This window comes from Sycon ciliatum, chromosome 11 (genome assembly GCF_964019385.1).
Source record: "Sycon ciliatum chromosome 11, ocSycCili1.1, whole genome shotgun sequence".
Classification (NCBI taxonomy): domain Eukaryota; kingdom Metazoa; phylum Porifera; class Calcarea; order Leucosolenida; family Sycettidae; genus Sycon; species Sycon ciliatum.
In genome coordinates this window covers 23,692,311-23,717,629 of record NC_088653.1, presented here as the reverse complement: position 1 = coordinate 23,717,629, position 25,319 = coordinate 23,692,311, and the positions used below count along the sequence as shown (strand labels likewise).

General features: G+C 46.2%; 4 long non-coding RNA genes across 4 annotated transcripts; 2 read left to right on the top strand and 2 right to left on the bottom strand.

The window, feature by feature from the left end:
- The first annotated feature begins 11,820 nt into the window (after positions 1 to 11,820).
- Positions 11,821 to 13,912, top strand: LOC135827491 (uncharacterized). The gene is made up of 4 exons (XR_010555465.1): positions 11,821 to 11,841; positions 12,892 to 12,978; positions 13,353 to 13,453; positions 13,805 to 13,912. It is a non-coding gene; the product is annotated as an uncharacterized LOC135827491 (long non-coding RNA).
- Positions 13,913 to 14,658: 746 nt separating this feature from the next.
- On the top strand, positions 14,659 to 15,523 carry LOC135827353 (uncharacterized). Its single transcript, XR_010555406.1, has 2 exons — positions 14,659 to 14,974; positions 15,379 to 15,523. It is a non-coding gene; the product is annotated as an uncharacterized LOC135827353 (long non-coding RNA).
- A 183-nt stretch (positions 15,524 to 15,706) lies between these two features.
- LOC135827352 (uncharacterized) lies at positions 15,707 to 17,998 on the bottom strand. Its single transcript, XR_010555405.1, has 3 exons — positions 17,627 to 17,998; positions 17,366 to 17,530; positions 15,707 to 16,484 (listed from the first exon to the last, which is right to left on the bottom strand). It is a non-coding gene; the product is annotated as an uncharacterized LOC135827352 (long non-coding RNA).
- Positions 17,999 to 22,142: 4,144 nt separating this feature from the next.
- LOC135827558 (uncharacterized) lies at positions 22,143 to 24,792 on the bottom strand. Its single transcript, XR_010555497.1, has 2 exons — positions 24,573 to 24,792; positions 22,143 to 22,770 (listed from the first exon to the last, which is right to left on the bottom strand). It is a non-coding gene; the product is annotated as an uncharacterized LOC135827558 (long non-coding RNA).
- Between the last annotated feature and the right edge of the window lie 527 nt (positions 24,793 to 25,319).

Genomic DNA, 25,319 nt, shown 5'->3' with positions numbered 1-25,319 from the left:
TTCGATGTGTAAACAGGAAATCCGTTCAACTACCCAACCTGATCCATGACGAACGAAATCATCAAGACGAGCGTTAATCTGAGCAATCATCCTACTGAGAAGGTCCCTCAGCTCCATGGTGTTGAGCACCAGCGTTGTACTCGATCGGAAGAAGAATGTGTTGGAAACCATTTGTCCTGTAGCAGGATTCAGCTTCTGCATCACCACCTGAACTACCAAAGAACACTTGTACTGACCCCATTGCTCAATATTCTCTTCAAGAAGCAGCTCCAGCGACGGTAGAACATGAGAGAAAAACTTTAGTACATCTGCAAACTCTTGATCAGGACAATAACTAAAGAATTGCAACAGATCAGATGATCTCACTACATCAAAAGACTGACGAGGTTTCTTCCGAATGGGTTCCATCCTGAGCAGGGGTGGTGGCGGACAACCACACAATGGCTTGACAAGGTACCGAGGATCTATTTTTATAGGGTTTTCGTAATAGTTGAATTCGGAATAACTGCTTGTTTTTCAATTAACCAATCCACTCATCTCCCGCTGGAAACAATTAACCACTTACCGCACTTCCCGCTGAAAACATGTGACCAATTAGCGCACTTCCCGCTGAAATCACGTTCATCCTTTTATCGCGCATTGACCCATGTTCCACACTTCACAGTGAAATCAGTGTTGCAATGATGTACTGTGACGTCAATGCATGGATGCATGATCTGTGCATCTGAGGTCAAGATGAATCCGGTATTCCAGCAGCTAAAAGTTCGAGAAAGAATTGTTGTATGTCGAAAAGAATTATACGAGAGGAAAGCTAGAAAAATTCTACACCTCATGGACCTTTCGATTACGGACATAGATGGAAAACTAATTGACTTATGTCAATGGAAAGATTCCAAACCCGAACCAAAAAAGACACGGCATGTCGCGAGCAACGTTTTGGTTTTTGGCGCGCACCGTGTTCACCGTGTTCTCCAAGGTCGTCACCTTCCCGGAGGCGGGACCCGGCGGGACGGGACTTGGCGGGACCTATAAAACCTGATATAATTTCATTTTTGGTTCACAATTCATTTTTGAGTCCATTGGATGATCGAGTACCGTCTCCAGAATTTCTCTCTCTACCAGATCAAAGATGTCGGCCTGGTCAACCTCCGAACCGTATGTAGAGAAGTTTTATTTATTTTCTTGTAGTAATAAAGATGAATTAACCGTTCGGTTACTCACCGATCTGGGTACAGCTTACGAGCTAAGACCCATGCTTCTTCACCCGGATCGGGAGGACTTGACTCCCATGGAGATTGCACAGTATCTGTGCAGGTTGTCGACGCGCGTTCTCGTGAGCGGTGAGAAACACCAGCGTCTACCGAAGATCGTTGTTGATGGTGTAGAAGATTATGGCTCATCATCATGGCGAGATACGGGCAGACTGCTCCGCTGCTGGGACGACGGGAGAAGATCGATGTACAACGTGATGAAGGCTGCAGGTGTTCTGGATATTGTCGAAGAGACGTTTGCAAATGGAGAGCAGATCGAAGCTCAGGAACTCATCCGTGTCATCAAGGATCTCAACGATCGCAAGGTCTTTCGAAAAGACGGGGATTCACAAGCGACGACGAAATCTGTCCGCCTCTCAGTGATGTCGACGAGGATAACCCGTGTTGTTGCGCGTGTCGGCACGATCGACATCGACGATGAAGGATATCCTAAGAAGATGCCGGAAGTCTCGTGTGATTATGTAGTAAGCCGGAAGCGCAAGGCCGAAGATGACCTGGATGAACCAATTGTGACGATTCAGGCTTCGAATACAGCTCCAATCATCGAAGTTTCCAGGAAGCGCTCCTGGGTAGTACCTTCTCAAGATATCTTTGATTGCTAGACTCTCTCTCTCTCTCTCTCTCTCTCTCTCTCTCTCTCTCTCTCTCTCTCTCTCTCTCTCTTCCTACCAGGCGTGAGCCATCCCCTGGGTGAACAAAATGGGTGCTATCTTCTCTCTCTCTCTCTCTCTCTCTCTCTCTCTCTCTCTCTCTCTCTCTCTCTCTCTCTCTCTCTCTCTCTCTCTCTCTCTCTCTCTCTCTCTCTCTCTCTCTCTTCCTACCAGGCGTGAGCCATCCCCTGGGTGAACAAAATGGGTGCTATCTTTCTCTCTCTCTCTCTCTCTCTCTCTCTCTCTCTCTCTCTCTCTCTCTCTCTCTCTCTCTCTCTCTTCCTACCAGGCGTGAGCCATCCCCTGGGTGAACAAAATGGGTGCTATCTTCTCTCTCTCTCTCTCTCTCTCTCTCTCTCTCTCTCTCTCTCTCTTCCTACCAGGCGTGAGCCATCCCCTGGGTGAACAAAATGGGTGCTATCTTCTCTCTCTCTCTCTCTCTCTCTCTCTCTCTCTCTCTCTCTCTCTCTCTCTCTCTCTCTCTTTTCATTGTATCTCTTTGCTCGTAGAGAGCAAGCTGTTATCTTATTATCGTCATGTCTCAACCGTGAGGCATAGTGTTAATACAAGTATTTTAATCATCTGACTCTCCCATGTTTGTGAACAAGAGCTACTTGTGAGAAATACCTGGGGGAGGTGGAGGGGAGGCGGGGTGGGGTGGGTGGGGTCCGGAAAATGATCCGAAAAATTGAAATTACAAGTCAAAATACTGCAAAACTATGAGTTCTGATTAATATAAAATTGGAAAAAGTGAGATAACATTGACATTTGAAATAGTAATATTTTAGACATCGGAATGCAATATTATGATGTAGGGTAGGACATATTACCCACACCCTAAAAATCAAAATTAATGATACATGTAGAATTCCAAATCATGACACCATATTACCTTATTGTTTAGGGTAGAGCATAACACCCCAATACATATTTTCAATAATACCCCCTTTTTTTTTGAGGTAGGGGCACCCCCTGGCACATATTTTTATCCGCAAAAAAACCGGGCCAAAAATAATTTTCACCGCAAAAATGGGGTACTATTAGTACCCCATTTTTCAATAATACCCCATTTTTTGGGACCCGGGCGCCCCCTGGCCCAGAACCCGCTCGTACATTCCTACTCCTGTATCCGCCACCTTCATACTGGAATGAACTGGAACATGTTCACTCTCTGTTTCTCATGTGGAAGGACGGAACAGATTGTTTGTCTGTCTCTGTGGATCACCGAAGGCTGAACAGTACAGTTGGAAGAATATTGGATCTCACGAAGTGACTGAATCTGAAGCGGCTGACATGCATCTGCACAGCGCTTTCTTTCTGAGATTTGCTTCAAGGCAGGTTATTGTGTACAATTTTGTCCACAGTATTCCTATATTTGCCAAACGTATTTCTCTGATAGTATTGTGACTACACACGCGCAATGATCTCTCCGTCATCAGTCTTTCGCAATGATGTGGCTCACTGATGACAGCATGCATAGCCATAGATCAAATGAGCAGCTAAGGTAGTTGAAGCAGAAGAATGGATCAATGCATCCTGAACCTGTTGTACTGCCTATATGCACTCTCAGTAGTATTTGTAACGTGTTAACTATGAAGTATCAACATTGCTTCTCTTCTATGTGGGTGGTGTGAGTGATCTCAGATGGTCTGTACTGCCATGGTCGATGGTGTTCACGGGAAGATGTTAGGTTGGGCCATTGTGCCCTCTTGCAATATGCTGTTGCAGCCTGAAGGCAATGAAAAAGTTCGAATGCTGATCTGCTTTCAAGCGTAGAGTGTTACATTATGTGCATTACATATTTGCATAATTATGTTTTGTACTGGAGTGTGAATGTGCGGCAAGGGCATGCACATGTAAATATATCGCACTGCAAACAGCCTAAGAGTTCACGTGGTATGTGATAAGTACATTTTTGGAAAGTGCGTGCACAGTCGAATCATGTAATGTTAAAACAGCCTTCGTGCTCCTCCCTGAATGGCTGCACAAGTAGAAATATCCGTCTTCCTTTGCTTCTTTTTGCTTGAGCTTGTGCTTGGTGGTCGTAGAGTTGGAAATTGTTAAGTATGATAACAATCGTTGTTTGGTCTGGAGACAAGAATGCATTTGGATATTTGTCCCGGGACCGCATGGCTTCCCAAACTGCATGTTGAATGCCATAGATAATTATTGTTCGGTTCAAGAAAGGACTCGTGGGTCTGTCTGGCTATTGTGAGCTCTCGCTAGTCCATTTCCATAGCACTTGCTCTGGATTCACTCGCTGGAATATTCTCCAGTATAGAACAATAAGTTTAGAAACCCTACTGGTGATATTAGTATGTTATACTAGTTTCTCCGCACTTTACCGCAGCTTTTGTTATCACACACATGCGGGCTATATAGTTTATCTACAATCCAGCATGATATTCTTCCAAGAACGCCCCCGACCTAGGCCCTCGGAACGACGTTCTTGGGTGTGCAACATCACTTATAGTTCTAAATCCTAGAATTAAGCGCGGGATTTTAGTGATCACGGTTCCAAATGCATGTCATTGCACTCCGCCTTTGGGACTTATTAAACATGTCATTGCACTCCACCTTTGGGATTAATTAAGAGCTGCATGCATGCCAAAGCTTGTCATAAAAGAAGAGCAGACTTAAATAGGCATCTTGTACGTAACGCATGATCTAACATGTAACATCCCTGCCGAAGAGCGTTCTTCCATACTACAGTAGAGTCGAGCGTCCAAGAACGTTGTGTCCAAGAGGTTAGCCTTGGGTGTTGTTATTTTTCAGCCATCCGTAACATGTTCTTAGAAACAATCATGTTAGGATCATAATTATGTATCCCGAAAGCTGCCGGAAAACCAACACCGCCATTCTTTTAAACTGAAGGCGGTGGCGTTCTTAGCATTTCAGGCTGGACATTCTTGGGCAACGCGTTCTTCGGCGCCTGACTCTACTGTAGTACTGTACATGAAAGACAGCTACTACAACTGTAGTAATATAGAATGCCGATTATCCGAATGATTGATTGTCCGAACTGCTGAGGCTGCATGGCAGCAGGCTGTCATCAACATGCATTCCATGATAATTTCGAGGAGCTGGAGTGTGTGCCAAAAAGAATGAGAAATGAAAGTATGCGTGAGGAAATGAGTATGTTTTAGATGAGTGTTTTCCCACGCCCTTATCCGAACATACATGCACTCGACCGCCACAATCACTGGCACACAGCACACAGCTTTAGAACCTGAGAGAGTATGATATGGGTATGTCACAAGTACTCCCAGGTCCCGAAGCTTTCGTCTCAACAAAGGATCATAATCGACGACTTGTAATGAACTACATTCTGGTGGTATTATACCGTACTTGTTTACATTCAATTTAAGAATGAGTTTAAAGCATGAGAACTATCCCCAGCAGACATTCTCACTGTTCGGAGTTGCCAAAAACGTGGTGCATGTACAAATCAGGGATGGGTACAATACCAACATCTGAGGTGAGTCCATCAGGAAAGTGAATGTCGTCCACTCTATAAAATGGGGTCCCTCAAGAAAGATGTGATTTTGCAGCCATGGACGTTTCCAGCCAGGTGACTGTATATACAGTGATCTAAGTTATGCAAAGCTTGACATGAATGATTGGCTGGACACGTCGAAGAGAAGGAAGAGAGAAGCAGACCAATCTTACACCAGCTGAGTGTAGTTCCCCAAAACAACAAACTAATTTTGTGTGGACTTAGAGGAGCTGCGCAAGATGTGTACAGTGAATTAAACAATACAGTAAACGTGGGAGAAGAAGTGACAAGGCTGAGTATGATACACTGTGCCAGCACAGTGCACATACTAGTGCAACTGTTGGTGTATTTACAGTTAGCCCACACAAGCAGGTCACTCGATTGTAGATACACAGAGCGCATTCTACATCATACAAAACATGTTGAGCTAGGCAGCAGTGGCTGGCATTTACCGACATACACCAATGCCAATGCGCGGCTCGAGCAAATATTACAAGCCTCGGAACACCCATACGCCATTTTAGAGACAGAACAAGGCGATGAGTAAGCACCAAAGGATTATATGAATAGCGGCCAGGCAATACATCAGGCCACTGCTGCTAATCAAGGACTAGTTACTAGTACTAGTATGCTGTCAGTGTACCCTGAAACGATGCAATCACAGCGAACGTGATACATGCACATCATGTTGCCTGGTTCTTGGTTAAAAGTTGTATCCTCAATGCTTGAGGTTTGTGGGGTCCCTCCAGCTTCTCAGAGTCCTGCACAAAAAAAGATAAAAGCAAGTGCAGGTAGAATAATAGTAAGCTCACATAAAACCTCTTCGTCTTGCTAACAAATTTCGTGATTAAATCCACAGCATGAGAACGAGGCTACAGGAAAAAAAGTTCAACCATAATAATGCAAAAAGGCAACTTTAGGTAATCATATTTTTGGCAGCAACACTATACTGTTTGTATAGGAGAGTTGGCTTGGTGCATTCATGGCAAATGCACTCCCTATAGCATTGTATTACTGTACTTCATCATTTTACTTGGGCATTCATTCCCAGTAGCCCTAATGTCTTCTAACAGAGTGCGCAAGGTACTGCATATTCGGGGCATATTTTATTTTCGGCTATTAACGGCCTGTGCATTTTTAATTCGGAAAGTGGTGGACATCACGCAACTGAATTGTAAATAAAAGGGGGTTTGTCAATTGACAACCGCATACTTTTTCGACATCACTAATAAAAGAATTTTTCGTCTAGCGCATGCGCCAGGAGTGAATAGCAACTGAATGGAGCGGTTGTCATTTGACAACCTCCCTTTTATTTACTAGAGGAAACGCAAAAGGTAACAAGATTACGTAACCAAAGGTGAGAAGGCACTGAACGAACTGTCAACCTACGAATACAACCTCAGTGCAACAACGTGCTCTTTCTGCTTACACAAGCAGAAAGAGAAAGAGCACGTTGTTGCACTGAGGTTGTATTCGTAGGTTGACACTTCGTTCAGTGCCTTCTCCCCTTTTATTTACTGGGCATTTGTAGCCTAAAATTCGTTTTGCAAGGTTCAATGTGACAGTGCATACAGGCATCAGCAGTACAGGCTGAAATTTCAATGTGGCCGAGATGTGTTTTTGCCCTGGGGAGTCTGCAATTTAAAAGCGTTGGAAACATGCATACTTTACAACACAGTACTGAGCATGCGGTGAGCTGATGACGAAATGAATTGGAGGTACTAATAATGCTAAGGGATTCGGGGGCGCATCAAAGGGGTCAGCACCAAGGAATGGGATAGATTTGTGCCCAGTTCGGGTATGTATATTGGGTATAGAACGGAAAATATTGGCTAAGCCTCGGGCAACTCCTACCAGTATTGCCACCAATGGCCCATGGCTGCTGATCTCTGTGATAGAAATGAGATGTGTACGTGAAACCAAAATACGGCATTTCAAGATGTACTGTAAGACATGTTATTATAACGAGTCGCAAATTTAACAATTGTCCAAAATTCATAGGTTAACGAGAAGATATGTTAACAATCTTGCAGTATTCTGCCATATACACACACAGCATATATGAAGCAGTACGACCTCAATGGATCTATTATAACGAAGAAATGTGATCCGTTAAAACGTTAGATTTGCTTCCTCGTTATAATACATATCTTACAGTATGTGCATTTTGTGAAGATCTGATGTAAGTCATTAGGGACACCTTGTTGGGTCTTGCCAACATTCAATTATTATGATGTTCATATCTATGCATGAATTATCAGCAAGAATCAATAACCCCAAGAGTATGCAGCTTTGCACATGGAGTCTGCCACAACACGTTGACCAAAGTACATGAACCTAGACACGAGCTAGGGAATCAGCTGAGCTGCTGCGTCATTTATGATCTGCTTTAGTTTTCAGTCTCCATGGAGATTTTTCTTGGAGACGTCGAATCTACAGTACTAGGTGTGAAACTATTGTACTAAACCGCAGGAGATAGAATCTATTCAGCTCGGACAATATTTCACTACGTACGGAAGGAAGTACGCCGATCAAAGCTTGCTACACTCCCGTTTAGTCAATTTAACGGCCCAAATAATGCTTGGGTCATGAACTCATCGCTGTTGGTCTTTCGAGGGTGCCTGACAATGGTTGTTAATGCACAGTACCAGCCGGGCCAAATGACAAGATCAGAGACATAGATCTTCCTAGTTCAATTGCTGAAACGTGACTTGTGCAAACATTACGTAGCAAAAGGAACTGTACTATGGCACTACACGCCATTCACAATAATCAAAAATGCCCACTTGACAAAACAGAATTTCATCAACGGAGCCCCGGGATTTTTTCTTCTGTACATATGCATTATGGAGTCCTAGCATAAGGGAGACGGCACGGTAGACTTTCAGCCTAAATCATAACGAGGGCCAGCTGGGCAGCTCAAAAGAGAGCTCTATGCACTATTGGCAGAGTGGTATACATGAATAGAGAGTGACCACCCAGTGCGTGAAGCTTTTCGTGTCACCCTAGAAAATTTCAAAAATTAATAATGTGGGTTCAACCCCGGGCTGCCAGTGACAGTTGCCCTTACTGCCTTAGGGGCAAGTGCGATACATACATGCTCGCATATAGCATCGCTTGACTGACCCATGCTTGGGTCCAGTGGGTCAAGTCCGCGATCACGAGTTGCATAAACCACGGATCATGTAGAATCTCCATGGATCCAATCTGTGTACTGTAAAAGCAGACATTTTTGGTGGTGTAATATTTTCGGAATTTTCCAAAATCGGCGGTTCGGTGGAGGGAATTTTTCGGTATTACCCGCTTTCCAGGTAAGGGTGCTAGTACTACTAAGTAGAACCGAAAAATTTCGGTGCATTTTTTCGGTAAAAATTGTCGGCACCGAAGTTACTGAAAATAGAACACCATTGAAAATTTCCGCTTTTACAGTACATCATTTTGGGTATCATGATCTCGTGTTGTTTCCATGGGTGCTACGACTCCCTGACATGCATTGATCCATGGTACGGTATGATTTGGGCGATTTCAGCCAATCAGTAGACGTTCTGAGAGGGGTATATTCAACGATACACCCCGCTCAGTTCACATGGGTCGCGCCAAGAGTGAATATTGGAAGGAGTCTTGGGAAAGTGCCCTGGGAGAAATGGATTGCACCATTCTATACATGTACTGCATTCCCCATAATTTCCTCGTGCTATATCCTCGGGAAAATATTTAACGTATACCCTTCACATACTCATAGAATAATCCAAACGTATCTGCAGTCAACCACGGGTATAACAACCCACGGATAGTGAGACTATCTTCAGACCTAGTAACAATAATTATAGCCGTGTATTTTCAACCCTGTGAATGACGCCAACTCCCAAATAGCAACACTTTTCTCATGCCCGATCAAGGGTCGTTCGTTACTGGCAAAGTTAGCTGGACATTTTGTCATGTAGTCATTATTACTTCAGGCAGGGACAATGAAATACACCCCGCCCCCTTTCCTGCAGAGGGAACCGTGTTGTGTCCAGGTCCGCATGCAGCATGGAGGTGCTAGTAAGTCACTGGCGTATTTTCTCTCGTGGATCGATGTACAGCGCGTGACAATGCTTCCATAGTGGTGGTGGTGGTGGTGGTGGTGGTGGTGGCGGGAGCATACTGCACTGCAGGGCATTACAGCACTGGCATACTATTATTTTCTCTTGCAGACGTGCCGTGCACGACAATGCTTCTATAGTGGTGGTCACAGTGATGGTAGTGGTGGTGGTGGTGGTGGTGGTGGTAGTGTGGGTGGTCACAGTGGTGGTGGTCCTGGTGGTGGTGGTGGTGGTGTGGTGGTGGTGGTGGTCACAGTGGTGGTGGTCCTGGTGGTGGTGGTGGTGGTGTGGTGGTGGTGGTGGTCACAGTGGTGGTGGTCCTGGTGGTGGTGGTCACAGTGGTGGTGGTCCTGGTGGTGGTGGTGCTGCTGCTGCTGGTAGTGGTGGCGGCGGTGGTAGTTGCGGTGGTGGGAGCATTCTGCACTGCAGGGCATTAAAGCAAGCTCGATTGTGCATGCATGGTGGCGGTGGGAAAGAGGAGCCAAGGAAAGTGTGTACATATTTTTGTTGAAAGCACGAGAATTCAAAGAAAGCTGGCTGCTTCCTCTATTTCCATGATCGGCCAGTGCCTGCAGCACGAACAGTACATTGTAATACATGTATGTGCATAGACAGACAAATAAACACTAACCTGAGCATGGGTATCGCTTGTATTCGTGGTCAGGAAAGTGAAAGTACGAACGAAGGAGAAGAAGATTGTTGACCATGGCGAACAATTGCATATCCAGAGGGCACACGGCTTGCCAGAATGGGTCGGCTACATCTTCGCTAATTTTCTATGCTAACAACATTCAGCTTCGAGGTCAAGGACGACGGCATTTTTGGAAGGAAATTTCGAATTTTGGAGAAGAAGCTTGCTTTCGGAAAAATGTTCCTTTCACGCAAGGCAGCATGCCAGGTCAGGCGTGTGAACCAGGTGAACTGTGTCGGCAGATCGACGTTTACGTTCCAGGCCGACAGTTTTTTGACCAAGCCGTGAATCGCCCTCGCTCTGACTCGCCCGGCTACGAAGGAGTAATTTTACAACTCTTCAGGCCAGCTACAGGTCTCTGATGCAGAGCTGCAAGTGACGGATATCGGTCATTTGCAGCCACTACTTAGAGCCTCCTGGTCGTCGCAATCTGATACATAATAGGGAGGTTTAGTCCCACGTAATCCGTGGGTACTTTACGTGGGTGTACCACGTGATACTCAGTGACCCACGTACAGACGTTTTCTGATTCACGACATACCGTGTATGGAGGCTCACCCACGTTCCGCCAGAACGTGGGTGAAAATCAGAATGGAGCGCATTGTGCGAGCTGTGAGGGTGCTCAGCTGAAGAAGTTTCCGAAGCACGAAATCAAAATATTGGATGAGCTTCTTAGGCCGGGGTAGCTTCGTCTTTGACCAGGTTTTGGCCTTTCGCTTCATGCTTTTGTTTGTTCCGTGTGACTAAACACAACATTGCAACGTGGGTGCCCTTCATCCACTTTACGTGGATCACCCACGTACGCGTTTCCGTTACGTGGGAACTAAACCTCCCTAATATACCTCCCGAACCTCGTCGCCGAAGCGAATCCCAGTGCATGTGTGACCGGGCCCTTACATGACAAAATAAGCCCTGGGGGTTGGATAAGCTCGGGGGTCAAGGGTAGGGCTAGTTCAGCTCGGGGCGAGCTGACTGATGATAAGCCCGCCTGACCATGTAAACGCGCGCTCTAAAATGACTGGGTGACAGATCAAGGCGGGCTTATCGTACGCCGAGGGTTGAATAAGCCCGGGCTCATTTTTCTCATGTAAACGGCCCCTTAGTGCAAGGGCCGGTGTTTAGAGCACAAGGCAAGAGAGACGGAAGCCGAAGCTTCCGCCTGACTCCGTCGACTGCGAAAAGCAAGAGAGAGAGAGAGAGCGAGAAAGGAAGGTGACAGTCCGTGCGCCAAGCCCTTGAGTAGCCTGTTTTTTATTTGCAACCGCGGGAAAAATCGAGGTGCAAAAAGATGACGACGACACAATTGTTTTGTTGGGTATTTGCAACCTTATTTGGATCTGAACTGGCGTGTGCTGGAGGAATCCTTGTTCATAACTTGGTTTGCTGCTGAGGTATGTCCCTTTGTCACCTATGGCACTTTAGCTGAGGTTCGTTGCGCCCAACTGTAGACCATGAAGACCTGTGTTTGCAATATATATTTTTTCGTCGTAATCGTACCATCAACTTGCTTGTCGTGCTGGAGTGGATAGCATATAGCGGACACTCTCGGCTTATGCTCTAAGCCAAAGGTAGATATATTTGGGTTTGGATTCCCAAAGCACATCCCAATCAGGCTATGCAAAATGGAGCGGCCCACAATTTCGTGGAGGTATGTCGAATTGTGTGGAATTTTGCACTAAAGTAATTGTGCTTGAACAAGGACGCTTTGGCTGCTTATTTTCCTTGGGCACCTCTACATTGCAAACTAGTCCCCTTGCTGTTTTGTCTTCGACATCTATACGGAATTTCTCTGTAAGTCGTGTGATTGGGGCCCAGATTTTAATCAAAATCCAGCAGTATTCCTGGCTGCTGATCTAGTTTGCTAAAGTTCTGGTTGAAGGTAGTCTGTGGAACAGTTTCTTTTGTATGTACCATGGTAGGACGTTCATTACATAATTATAGATGGAGTACATAGTCAAAGAAACTTTTTATGTAGTTTAGCACAACTGCACAGAAGTGCAGGGCCTGAAAGAAAAGCAAGAGCTGGAGACGCAGGGTCCGCAGCATGTGCGGATGCATTGTGAGAGCATGTGTCTTCGAATTCAGCATCACACACATATACACACTCACACACACACACACGTGCATGCGTGCACATACACACACACACACACATACAAACACGTATCACACACACACACACACACACACACACACACACACTACTACTACTACTATGTACAACTGCCACAAAATGGCCACGTCGCTCCCAGAAGCGGGAGACAACAGCGAGAAAAAAGAAACAAGGAGAATAATTGAGGTGAAAGGGGACCGTTCTACACATAGCTAGTGTTTCTGTCTTCGGTGGCGGGTGAGGTCCTGCGGGCGGGAGAATCGTTCGTTACATATGCTGCATTGAATGGGCAGATTAGTCCTCACACACACACACACACACACACACACACCATTGGACCATTGGACCATTGGACCATTGGACGCCCATCGCCGGAGGCGATGATGAAGATGCTACAGCAGAAGCCATAGAAGCACACACACACACACACTCACACACACGCGCGCGCGCGTCATCTGGCGCGGGTTGCGGGTTGGGTGTTGCATACTGAACATTCTGTACTTGCAGCCTTATCTTGATCATGTGTGATAGTTGTTGTGTCACCGGTTTTTGCCGTATTTTCTGGATTCTCTGTGCTTTCTGTAGATGGTCTTGCGCGCTCGTCATCAACAGCACTAGGTCCAGTGGGCCAATCAGGCTGAATGGCATCATCCAGCTGTGACTGGGGTGTAGGTAAGTGTCTCTGCGTGCTCTGATGGTCGACTTGTGGCTTCTGGCCTTCAATCATTGTTCTTGCACGGGACCTGCCTCGCATACCCTGTGGTTCACTCGTGTTGGCAGGCTGTGATGCACAGTGGAATCCTTGATATGGCACTCGGTCTATGTTGTTGCACGCGACGATATTGCCACTGATGGGCTTTGGTGTGATGCTCTGAATAGATGTACCATGAAAACCTCTTGATTGGTCTCCGTAGTACATTCGCCTGCCTGGCTCGTTTTTGTGGATATTATCCACTGTTGCAATGGAGAACTTTGCGTGAGGTATCTCACTGTTCACTCCGAGCTCTGATTTCTTATCAATGATGGTCTTTTGATATCGCTTGTAGGAGTCGACACCTGCTGTTGCGCGGACTCGAGCTAGTACTCGCATGAGCTCGCTGGAATTGCTATGTGCATCCACAAAGTCCGAAAGAACAAGCTGGAAAGGGTAAGTGCATGCTGGTGTGCTTGCATGCATCATGCATGATAGAACAAACAAGCACCGGATCCTCTTTGCACTGTGGTTGGATGCTTGACTTCCTTCTGACTCCGATTGGCCGTACATCATCAGCCAAATGTTTCCCCACAACTCACTGTTCACACTATCCACCACTGGGTCCAGCTTCATTTCCGACAGTGAAGTTAGGTCGTTATGCTCTTTGTGCTTGAATTCTTGTGCTTCATTTTTGATTTATGAGTGCATTTTTGCAGCCGACAGCTCTTATACGAAGGATGATGGGCCACTGGGTTGGCTTGTGTGCTGTGTGTGCTGGGTTTCATTTTGTGCTCTGTGTTTCAGGGTCTGGGATCGTGCAACAGCGAGGGAATTGTATAAGCACAGAACTGTGTCACACCCTGTACGATACAGGAGCGTGCCTCGTTTATCACTGGTACCATATGACCCATGGTTGAGATAAGCGCCAAGCTTCGAAATAAGGCTGGACAGTAGCCACCGGTTGTTGCAGTTGATGGATGGTGAAGAAGAGGTGAAGAAATCAGCAGCCGTTGCCAGAAGAAGAGAACGGTTTTCGAGGAATGCAAGACAGACGAATCTTGCTGTTGCCAGCAATGCGGACTCCTCGGGTGAGGTGCATTGGTGCATTTCGTCTGTTATACTCTGCACCAGGCTCTCCAGCTTGAAGTCAGTAGTCTGACTGTCCACCATATCCAGTTGGCCTTTATAACAGGCAAGGCAAAAAGCACTATCCGCGGTGACCGTAAGATCACGCTCAGCGTGCAGCTGACGCTGAACTGCTCCGACGTAACACCCCTTATTTGTGCGCCACACATGGTGCATGTGGGCCTGTTGCTGTCATGTAGCTGCATGTTATGCCGGTTGCAGAGACCCGCTGGCTGATCGTTTGCGTTTACTTTCACGCTAAGCTTCTCGGCCAGCTCTACTGCTTGTAATGAAACTGTGAATTGCCGTGGCAAATCACAACCATCTACTGAGCAGTCTGGTATTGTTGCGGGTGCTGTTGCCGGTGCTGCTGGTGCTGCTGCAACATGCTGTGCAGGCATCGCTTCTGTAGGCTGCACGTTGTCAGTGACAGGCATTGGCTCTGCTGAATGATTTATGAGCCTTTTCATGCATTTCTTGCAGATACATGCATTTCGTGGTATGGGGCTGTTAAGTGTGACGTCACGGCCCCTTCGATACGCATAGCAACGGAGAGCACTGGGGACAAACAAAAGTCGCGTCCTCTGGATGGAACCAGTTGTGAAGGGCAACAGCATCTAAATGACTGGAGAGAGAGCAGTTTTTCTTTGCTTTTTCGTCAAGCGATTGTTGTCGCTCTTTACTCCTTGTTCTTTCCTCTACAAATCTCCTGTAGTCGTCGAGGGCCTTCATAATGGCTGTGAAATTGGCTGCCCACTGTAAAACTCCGTGTTTGAGAGTGCTTTGAAGATTCTTCGCCTCCTGATGGATCAAAGTACGAGCGCTCCCTGTGGATTCGATTATATGTAGGTGAGTTGTTCAAGAAATCAGTGTCTTCTTTCTGTCTCTGCCCTCACGCTGGCACAATATCAGCCTCGATATCCATGACAGCCCGCACCTCTCGTAGACTGCCCTGACTTAGCTGTATTCTCGCCCTCCGTGGTGATTGAAGACCCATGGAAGAAGTTGTTCAGAATGATGTCCTGAGAATATAAAATAAAATAATTCCAGGGAATTGTTACAGGGTATTTTGGAAGGATGGAGAGAGAGAGAGAGAGAGAGAGAGAGAGAGAGAGAGAGAGAGCACTGTTTGAAGTGTTTGTCTCACTGTAATTACTCCAGATTATTGAATGGTGTATGATCTACTCGATATTTTCCGCAATGGTTTTTCCTGATTAGCGGGATCTCTTCTTTTGCTGTTTGCGTGTTTACAGGAAGTGACTGTCTGGTGTATCTGCACCAGATCCTGGGGAAGTGAAGTCAGATGCAGAGGCAGGGTCGTCCAGTGATGCAACACTGCCGTTCTATGTGCAACGTCACCGCTAATTCCCCCGGCGAAAACACAAACACGTGAAGAGACTACAGTATTGACCGTTCTGGTAATGAATCGTGACTGATCGGACAGTCGATAATCGAAACACAGAGCACCAGCATGATGTTTTCATATTGGGAACCACACACCAGCTCAATTCTCAAGCCCAAAAATTGATTAATACAAAACACAGAGCGACGCAACAAGAGATCATCCGGAAACCAAACCAACCTGGGTCTGATGCAATGAATAGTCCTGAAATACGCAGGCCACACAAAGCAGTGCAAGCACAGACTGTTACAAGGTACATGCATTGCAGAACAAAGTGTAACCAAAGATACACAGGGTTATAGCTGCACACTCGTGCATGTGCTCGCTCAGCCCAAGAACACGCAGGATGATAGAAATAATCCGGGGGAAACACGCTAATGTCATGACCGGGGAGTGGGCCAGACATACTCTCAGGATTCTACAATTCCAGGTTCTTTACGGAAATATACCAGGAGTCCAGATACCCATTCCTCACCCTCACCACACAAGAAGACCAAAGCTTTACTCTAGGACCAAGCTCAAACAACAGAGAAGCAACAAGAACAACAACAACAACCAGCGATCGATGCAAAGCATCGAGCTATTTACTACAAGACCTAGTAGCGTGCACGGCGCGGAGCGAGCGAGTAGCCAGCAAAGCAAGAATAGTGATAGGTTTCACAACACTATTGATCGACAAGACACATCGGCGCCACGGCAAACACTTCATAAAGACACATGTATAAGCAGACGGAATACAATACAGATAATGACATTGTAGAAACACACGGACACGACACTAGCACCGAAGTAAGCATCAAGACGTAAATAGTGCAGCTCTGAAAAAGTAAAAACTACATTGACATGTACATTGGTGTGCCGAGTAGTATCATCCTTGATCACCCATCCAACCAAGACGTTATCAGGTCCCAGACGCCGAGATCCCACGCCGAATGTGAAGTGCATCTAGCCTTGAACCTGTTGCACAAGGCACACACATATGACAAAAAATGACATCCACTCCGATTATTTCCAGAGGCCAATCATAACAGAACACAGAAATGAAACCACGGACTCAGCAAAGTAAACGCTAAGGAAATTAGTTAAAATAATCCATGAAGTGCTGTGTTAATTCCAGCGCTGACTGCAGTGTGGCGTCATGGCCCGATACCCGCGGAGCATAGACACAAACTCCATTTGACAGGGGCACGACATACTATTTTGGAATAAAGTCACAGGGGCGTAGCACCCGCTACGACTGGTACGATCATGGCCGCACCACTTTTCGAAAAGTGTGGTCCGTCTGGAACGTGCAAAACCGTAATAAAAAATCAGGATAAAGCGATATTTGCATATGCGCATCAGACCTTTTCTAGACTCGTACTCGTAGATCTGTTATGCATCTGCAGTCGTACTGAGTACTGTACTCGACTCTACTGCATACTGCGCCAGAAGTGTGCCAGAAGTTCCCAGAACGCAGGATTTTGTGTCTTTTACAAAATTTCCCGGGGGGGGGGGGGTGGACCCCCTCCAACACGGCCTTCCGCCGCACCGACCTTCGGTCGTACCACTTCCAAAACCCCTCCTACGCCCCAGTCATAAAGTACAGCACTCCAATGACATGACGGACACCTCGTGCAAATGCGTGGTCTGTTCATCCGGCCAACTCGGCCACGCATGAGAGTGTGTGCATGTACGCGCGCACGTGCACACACACCATGTATTCGGTGCGTATGGCGTACCTGTTGCGGAGATAATGAAGATGGAATCATTATCATGATGTTACATGTACATGTACAGTGTATGTTTGAGTGTAAAGTAAATTTTATTTTATTACACATTTCTTCGACACAACTTACTCCACATCTTCGCATTTCTCATAATCCATCCATCTACACTCCGTCTCAGTTGAGGAAACTTCTCCCAGGTATACACTAGTCACCACAGCCATGTGATGACATTGGGATGGGCCCCAAGCACGACTGCACTCTCCAGTTACAATATAATTTATTTGTCCAGATTATCTGTGAAGACAAAATGCAATGCATAGCGGCAATCGATGGATGAAGAGAGAGAGAGTTTGTAAATACACATATCTTTCCACTTGTTCAGGAGCTTACCTTTTGGAGTTCACATCGTTTACACGATCTCTTATGCTGTCTTGCACCTTGGCTTTGTTGACCATGGATACGCCATCCCAGAAGACATTCTACAGGAGCTACTCATGCAGAGCGTTTTTCACGCTCGATCTCGGCGATCTACCTCGTCACGCCAATAAAATCCTCCGTGACACTGGCTACAGTCACAAGAGATGTCTCAGTAAGGTAATGAGCACGACAACGCCGTCGAGATCAAGGACAAAGAGAAAACAAAACACTCACTGAAAACAGCAAAGAAGAAACGAAGAAATGTACACGATTCCTATATGTTGCCACTGACAACTGGTTCGGTGGAGACGACGCTACTTTTGTTTGTCCCCAGTGGGATCGTTGCTATGCGTATCGAAGGAACTGTGACGTCATCACTTAACAGCCCCATTGTAGGGTGATGTGCATATTCCCAGCATTGCGTGGTCTCGGGGTGGGAATATCTGCCATCAAGGGGAACATCTTGGCAGGCTATACATGGTCCGCATTGCCTGTCAGGATGCAGTTTCGAGCCCTGGCTTTGGCGGCCCATTTGGACTTGGTCCCAGTGCGGACACTCGTGGTTTCTTCCTAGCCTATAGCAACACCATCTGTCCGCCCATTCGCGTAGTTTTATCAGAGATAGAGCCTTGCAAGATAAGACGGCCCACAATCTCCTGCGACGTATCTACGAAATGGGAAATTGAGAAGAGAAACAAAAAGGCACCGCAACGACTTGAGATGTCGAATATCGAGGTGCACTTTCGAAAAATGTGCTCATCGCTCACCCTTATAACACCATAACGGCGCAAAAGCAATCGATATAGGAGGATAAGCCTGTATTCTCTTTAAAGTGCAACTTTTAGACGACTTTTTTGAACTTGGCGCACGGACTGGTGATATAATAGCAATAGTAGAGAGGTTCTGCAAAACGAAAATGTGTACGAACTTTCGCTCTACGTCACGAAGTGAGAAACTTCGCACGAACTTTCGCAACTTTGGACGCGAAACTTGCAGGGAACGCGAAATGAACTTTCCAGGCGAAGCGCCAGCACCCCAAATCAAGACTTTTTTATTTTCCGTGGCGGGAAATCGAGCTTTTCTAGGTATCTACAGCCTGTAGAAATTCAACGCTGAGAATTTCCAACTATTGTCCGGCTTTGGTCCTCTGCCACCGACCTATCCTTTGAAGGAGAATGCTGAAACCAGTTGGTTGCTCTTCAGTAGTTCTTTCTCTATCGTATACATATTTTTGTATGTCGACACATGCCGTGTGCGACGACGTAGACACTTCTCAACACTTGAGTGACTTGAATTTGGCCATGATGACCGAATGTCATTGGACCGTGGAGTCGAGTAGAGGGCTCAGGCTCGATCGGCACAACGGGTACGTATAGCACAAGGTTAGGGCTAATGATATATCAAGTTGTTTGCTGTGCACAACCTTGGGGCGGAATTCGGCACGAAATTCTCTGCTCGCCAACTGTTGAGTATACCATGCAATACGTAGGTTTAAACTCATGTTGCAGTGCTATCACGGTTGCAACCCTCTTTCAAATGTTGACATAGCCAACAACCACATAATCCATATCAAATATTGCCCCTTGTTTTCTTAAAGTGTGAAAAATAGAAATAATACCAGTCCTAATCATTGGAAAATGCAAATCACGGTCTATTATCGACACGTACTGTCGCGGACATGGAAATCCAGTCGATTGACCGGGGCCGGCGCCCTCAGCGCGTACAGAACGTTGCATGCAGTGCACATGTTGATCCAATGCGACCATCAGCAGCGCATGATAAACCGTGCTATGGCTGCATGGCCAGCGCCCTGGGGCCGCTATACGTGCGACCGGATTTCCATGTCCACGACAGTAGTACCATGCAGCCTGGTAGTGCATTTGGAGCAGGAAAGTGAATGGTAGCACTGCGGAGGTGAACACATGAGCTGATGACAACCATCGTCGTCTTGTTGGTTTGTGTTGTCTCCAGTTCATTGCAGGTTGAACGAGGAATGAACGTCTACTCTTTCTTTCCAAAACTGGCTGGGCACACGCCAATGAGACGGAAGCTAGTGCCAAACCAGTCCTTGGAAGTTTTGTTGTGCTGCTGGACTTTCAATCATCATGTAAAGTATATTCCGGTTTCTGAGTCTTCGTGTGCGCCTGAAGAGCACTGTGTAGAGATGTTGGAAGTTTATCCTGCTCACGACACTGCACCAAGTACAAGCACTTCCTCGGCACTGCCTGAGCCCTGTTCTGTGTTTACTGTGACCAGGAGAAGCAACTAGAAATTTGGAGCTTGAGCTGGAACGCTGGTGCTCTCTCTCTCTCTCTCTCTCTCTATCTCTCTCTCTCTCTCTCTCTCTCTCTCTCTCTCTCTCTCTCTCTCTCTCTCTCTCTCTCTCTCTCCGTCACGTTCTGCCACTGTCCGAAACCGGTGCATGTGCTAGCATGTCGAAGCGCATTGTGTCTGAGTCACGTACTCACTCTCCTGCCCCTCCCTCATATGCCCAAGGCAGTATGACCAACTGTGAATACAGTTCATGCCCACATGTGAACTTGTGTGATTCTCTTGTAGTAAGCTGCCACGTGTGTACTTGCACGTGTTGTGTACATGTGTGTGTGTGTGTGTGTGTGTGTGTGTGTGTGTGTGTGTGTGCGCGCGTGTGTGTATCTATGGGACTGCGTTCTCGTATTCTCTCTCCGTGCCTTCGAGGCCCACGCAACCCTTGTGGCAGTGGCTCGACAGCACAGGGCAGGCGTGTGCGCGTATGCATGTGTATATGTGGGTGTGCGCGCGCGCGTGTGCATGCGCATGTGTGGGTGTGCGCGCGCGTGCATGCAGATGTGTGTGTGGGTGTGTGCGCACGCTGATGCTCAGCTCTCCAGAATTATGTCCGTGTGCGTAGCCAGTGTATGGTGGCAACATAGCCTTCCTTCATGTATATGTGTGTATGCGCATACTATTTGGGATGCTTTACTGTTTTTGGTGGGATCCAGTTACATAGTTTTCTGTTCAATTATTTATGTTTATACAGCTGCTGTATTTGTAGTGCAACTTTATGTCTTTCTGCTGGTCAAATTGTCGTCTTGATGGTGTTCTAATACTGATATACATAAAAAATATTACCCTCAGAAAGTATGCTCGTTGTGAAGTTGTCCTTCTTTGGGCTCAAACCATTGCTCGTGTATAGGTAGATACATATCAGTGGGTTCGATTGGTGGCGAGAGGTCAGCCTAAATTGTTTGGGGCGGAATTCGGCACGAAATCCACGCTGAGTACTTTTTGACGACGAGTTGCATCGGTCTTGAAAACTCTGGCGAGAAAGCGAGGAAAATGATGTCGCTTGGAGCTTTCCGCGAAACTTAGGGCAGCTAATGCCCGCACCTTCCCAAACATTGCCTCGGAACAAGACGATACCACCAGGGAAGCTCTTGTGAGCAAGGGATAAAATAGTCTCTTTTTGGCGATATTGAGCTGAGTTTCAAATTTCCCGGGCCTGGGGTCGGATTTGGAAAATAAAAGTGCAACTTTTAGGGCTCTTTTTCGGTGCTGGCGCTTCGCCTGTTTCGTAGGAAGTTTCGTGAGATTAGGCCGAGTAAAAAAAATTACTAGATGATCGTCCTTTTTTTGGAAAAATCGGGGAGGGCGGGAGGATTTTATTTTTATTTTTTTACTTTTTACCCTCTCATGCACACAGTGTACACAACAACATCAAGGTTTTTTTTCTCTTTTTTTCTTTTTTTTTCTTTTTTTCCTTTTCTTTCTTCAGCAGATCGATACTGACGTTGTGATGTACTAGTAGTATGTCAGTCCGTGCGCCAAATTCAAAAAAGTCGTCTAGAAGTTGCACTTTTATTTGCAACCGCGGGAAATTTGAGAGGTCTGGAGAAGAAAATTCTCAATGGGACTCAAAATTGACAAACAAGACGACGACCAGCGCTCGAGCATAGTACCTTTTCGCCATTCCTTCGTGCACGATACCGATTCTAATTGATAAACACTACCCTCATGTTTCGTTTCATGCGCAACGGACGAAGCGAAGTGTCTTTTTTCGTCCACGAAAGAAAGGTAAGGAAATTGTCGTCTTCGCGACACCCTTCGGATTATTTAGTGGGGCATTGTGGGCCAAGGGTATTTTTTCTTTTTCTTTACAACTGTCCCCAGGTACTGAGACGGCGCTGATATCCTAGGAGTTCTGTTGGTGCAAAATGCCAGGTTACTGACTTATGGCGAGGTTTGTCCACCCAAAAATATGGGAGATTTCTTGGATAACATACACACATAATACAGTGAATGGTATTGCAGTGGGCATCCAAAACAGTTGAACCAAACCAATATGGTATGATACCTAGAGGCTAGGCACACAAAAATCACTCAGGAATTGGACGCAAGTCCCGGGGCCTTGGTGCGTCATTACATCCGGACATTGAATGTTTGCCGGCGCACGGCTTTTGCTTCACCACTTCACACAAGTTTACGCACTCACTCAAATTCGAAAGACTGGAACGAGACCAAACCGAATGTGACAACTAAGAGCGAGTTGTGCATTTGTTGGAACAACGTTCGGGCATTGCGAGAAGGATATCAGCAGGGTCCAACAATGGCAGCAACAGCACCAGGTGATGATGGAGTACCAAGGAGCTTGTATCATGCACATTACAGTGAGCAACAAGAGAAACCGTACTGTGGTACGTGAGATCAGAGCCTGGGCAGGATGATCGACAATGTACACTGTGCTACAGCACCTCAATTGTGCGAGAGAAAACAAATAGACCAGCAAGCACAGATCATGAACTGGTACACAGCATTGACAAAGCACAAACCGCACAGCAAAGTTACAGGGCATAGCCGAGCGTTTTGTTGCCAATGAATTGCTTGAGAAGGGAGCAGTATTCCTTGTAACATTGCATGGAGTATACGAGAACGCAGAGTCAGAACCAGGCGTAACAAGGCAAGACGGCTACTGTACAGGGGACAGGCTTGACGATCACTTGCATACTCGCAATTTTGGTGCAACCAGGAAATTAGGCATCACGTCATACCGAAGTGGCTTCGACACGCTACATTGCATTCATAGCTGTACGGTGAACCTGTTACACGAGCTTCTGTGAAACAGATAGCATGCCAATGACCTGCAAGCACCAACAAACGCAGCCGGTAAAACAAACGCTACATAACTGCCCAACATAAACTTGTACATGCTGATGAGAAGCAAGAATGCGCTTGATGTTGGAAGTTATGCTCGCATATTCAAAAACATGCATGGAAAAACATCAATGACATTGTTCACGAATACAACAGATACATCATACAGGGAGAGTAAGTAATCCTTCCTCCGTTTTGTATACGCGCACGCGCGCGTGTGGTAGATAAATCCGTTTGGCATGACTTTCGATCGAGGTTGCGTTCACCGTAGAGATAGGTGAACTCGAAGCCAACAACTCTCACTTTCGCTCTACTGCCCCTTTGGGGCCGACGCGATCCTTGTGCCAAGTTGTGGTAGTGGCTCAACAGAACAGGACAGGTGTGTGTGTGTGTGTGCGCGTGCACGCGCATGTGTGTGTGTGTACGTGTGTAAGTGTGGTTTCTGAACTTTTCTCACAATCGTATAAGTTTCATTTTTTCGTGAAAACCCAGCTACACTGTGACCGGTACAATCGCATGTCGTTTATCTGGCGGTCAGTCACATGGCATGTCGGGTATCCAACAGCACCGCACTGACAGCTTATAGACCTTATATTAAGTATTTATAGTCCTACTTCAAGTAAATGTAGACAGTCAGCATCATGAAAGTTGCCATTACGTTGAGTTAAATACAAGCCAGTCTCTAGAGATGAGCACGACTGTCTCAGGGTAATACTAGTGATAAATACAGGTACTTCGAAGTACTGTCTTTCTGATCTGTTAACACAAAATGGCTGTGTAGCTTCAGTCGTCCAGAATATTCATTTTATTCCGCGGGTGCCGCATAATTGACACGCAACTGTACTTGTGCAAGTCTCCAAACGCTACGTAATTGGCCGACATTTACTTGTCCACGGTAATGAGAAACACGGCTCCTAATTTTTAAATCATGAAAGGATTACATACGCAGGTACATCCACACAATGTGCACTATCCTGAAGTCGTGCGCAAATATTCAAAATCATTCACCGAACACAGAGAGGCGCACATACCGTAAAGTACCGCGAGAGCGCCCCACCTATATTTTGCCGCGACATATTTTACAGCCAGGGAAAGGAAAATCGTATGGCAGAGTGCAACGAAGTTCGTACGGTGTGAGCAACTTAGTGTACTAAGGTCACACTAAGCAGGTTTTTGTGTGGAGCTCGTTTCCGCTCGAAGGTACGGATTGTCTGCAGAGCGTGCAATATGTGTACAAAGTTCGTGTCGTATAACCTACAGACAGGAGACCACCTCCACAATACGACCCCGAAAGGACGAGATGGTGGGGCACTCTGGCGGTACTTTACGGTACATGTAAATACGAAGGAACCACATGCGCAGCAAGGAGATTAGTCATTACTTTACTTATGAGTTGATGGATAGAAGTTTCCTTTCAGCTGACCATTACCACTCATGAAAGCAATAGTGAGTGCTGTTGTTCTGATTCACAGGTATATATTCGGCCCTTAGCGCAATGTGTTTTCGAAGCTAGGCACACGATTTGCATGAGGAAATCATGCAAAGATGTGACATAAGGCCCTACAAACATGACCTAGGTAAAGGGATGCTATTATTTGCATTTGCAGTACTTTGGCATAGGATAATTTGTGGATGATTGTGTTGATCAATTTCACATAATTTCACGACAGGTCATAGTTTATTTAGTGGGGCGTTGTGGGCCAAGGATCTACGACCATCTCTTTTGCATTTCGAACAAGTAGACACTTTCAACAATTCATACAAAAAATGCCTTCAGTGCAAAACATACCGTTCGGACACACCAGGCAGTCCTTTCCAGCCTTGATTTTCAAGTGCAGACGTATCCACGATGACCTTCGAGTGAACTGCGGCTTGGAACACTTTGAATACGAACCACACACTCAAACTAACTAGACCACCGCATAGCTAGTGTATTCACGGAGCCAAAGAAGTCTCCTTCTGCCCCCACAGGGTCTTGGTTAGTTCTCTAGAAGGGACGAGAGCCATACCTAAATTAAATAAATTCTCCAATTCCAAAGGCCTCAAATGAAGGCGTCTTGGTGACTTCGTTTCCCGCGGTTGCAAATAAAATCAGCCCTTGAGTACCCCTTGGCGCACGGACTGATGTGGTCCATATAGTAAAGAAATTATTAAACAAAGCGTGCACATGTTTCCTGCATCCGCGATCGGTAAAAAACCAACGATTTCGGCAAAAACTCACGATTTAAAAAATAAAATATTTCTTGGGGCGCTGACAAAAACTGGGGCGGACGGGGACGATCATCTAGCTTTTTTTTTTACTTGGCATTAGAGAGGTTAAGTTTCACGTAAAAGTCTTACGTCCGTGAACTTGTACGTCAAAAAGTGAAAAAAACTCACGTAAAATTTGACGTGTTTTACGTGAGTTGACTGTCCCGCACGTAAGTTCATGACGTGAGTTTTTGGAGGTTTCGCTTGGTTATTCCGACCGACTGTGTGAGTTTCCGGAATTTTATCGAGTTTTATCGATTTTGTGGGAAGATTTGATATTTGTGCG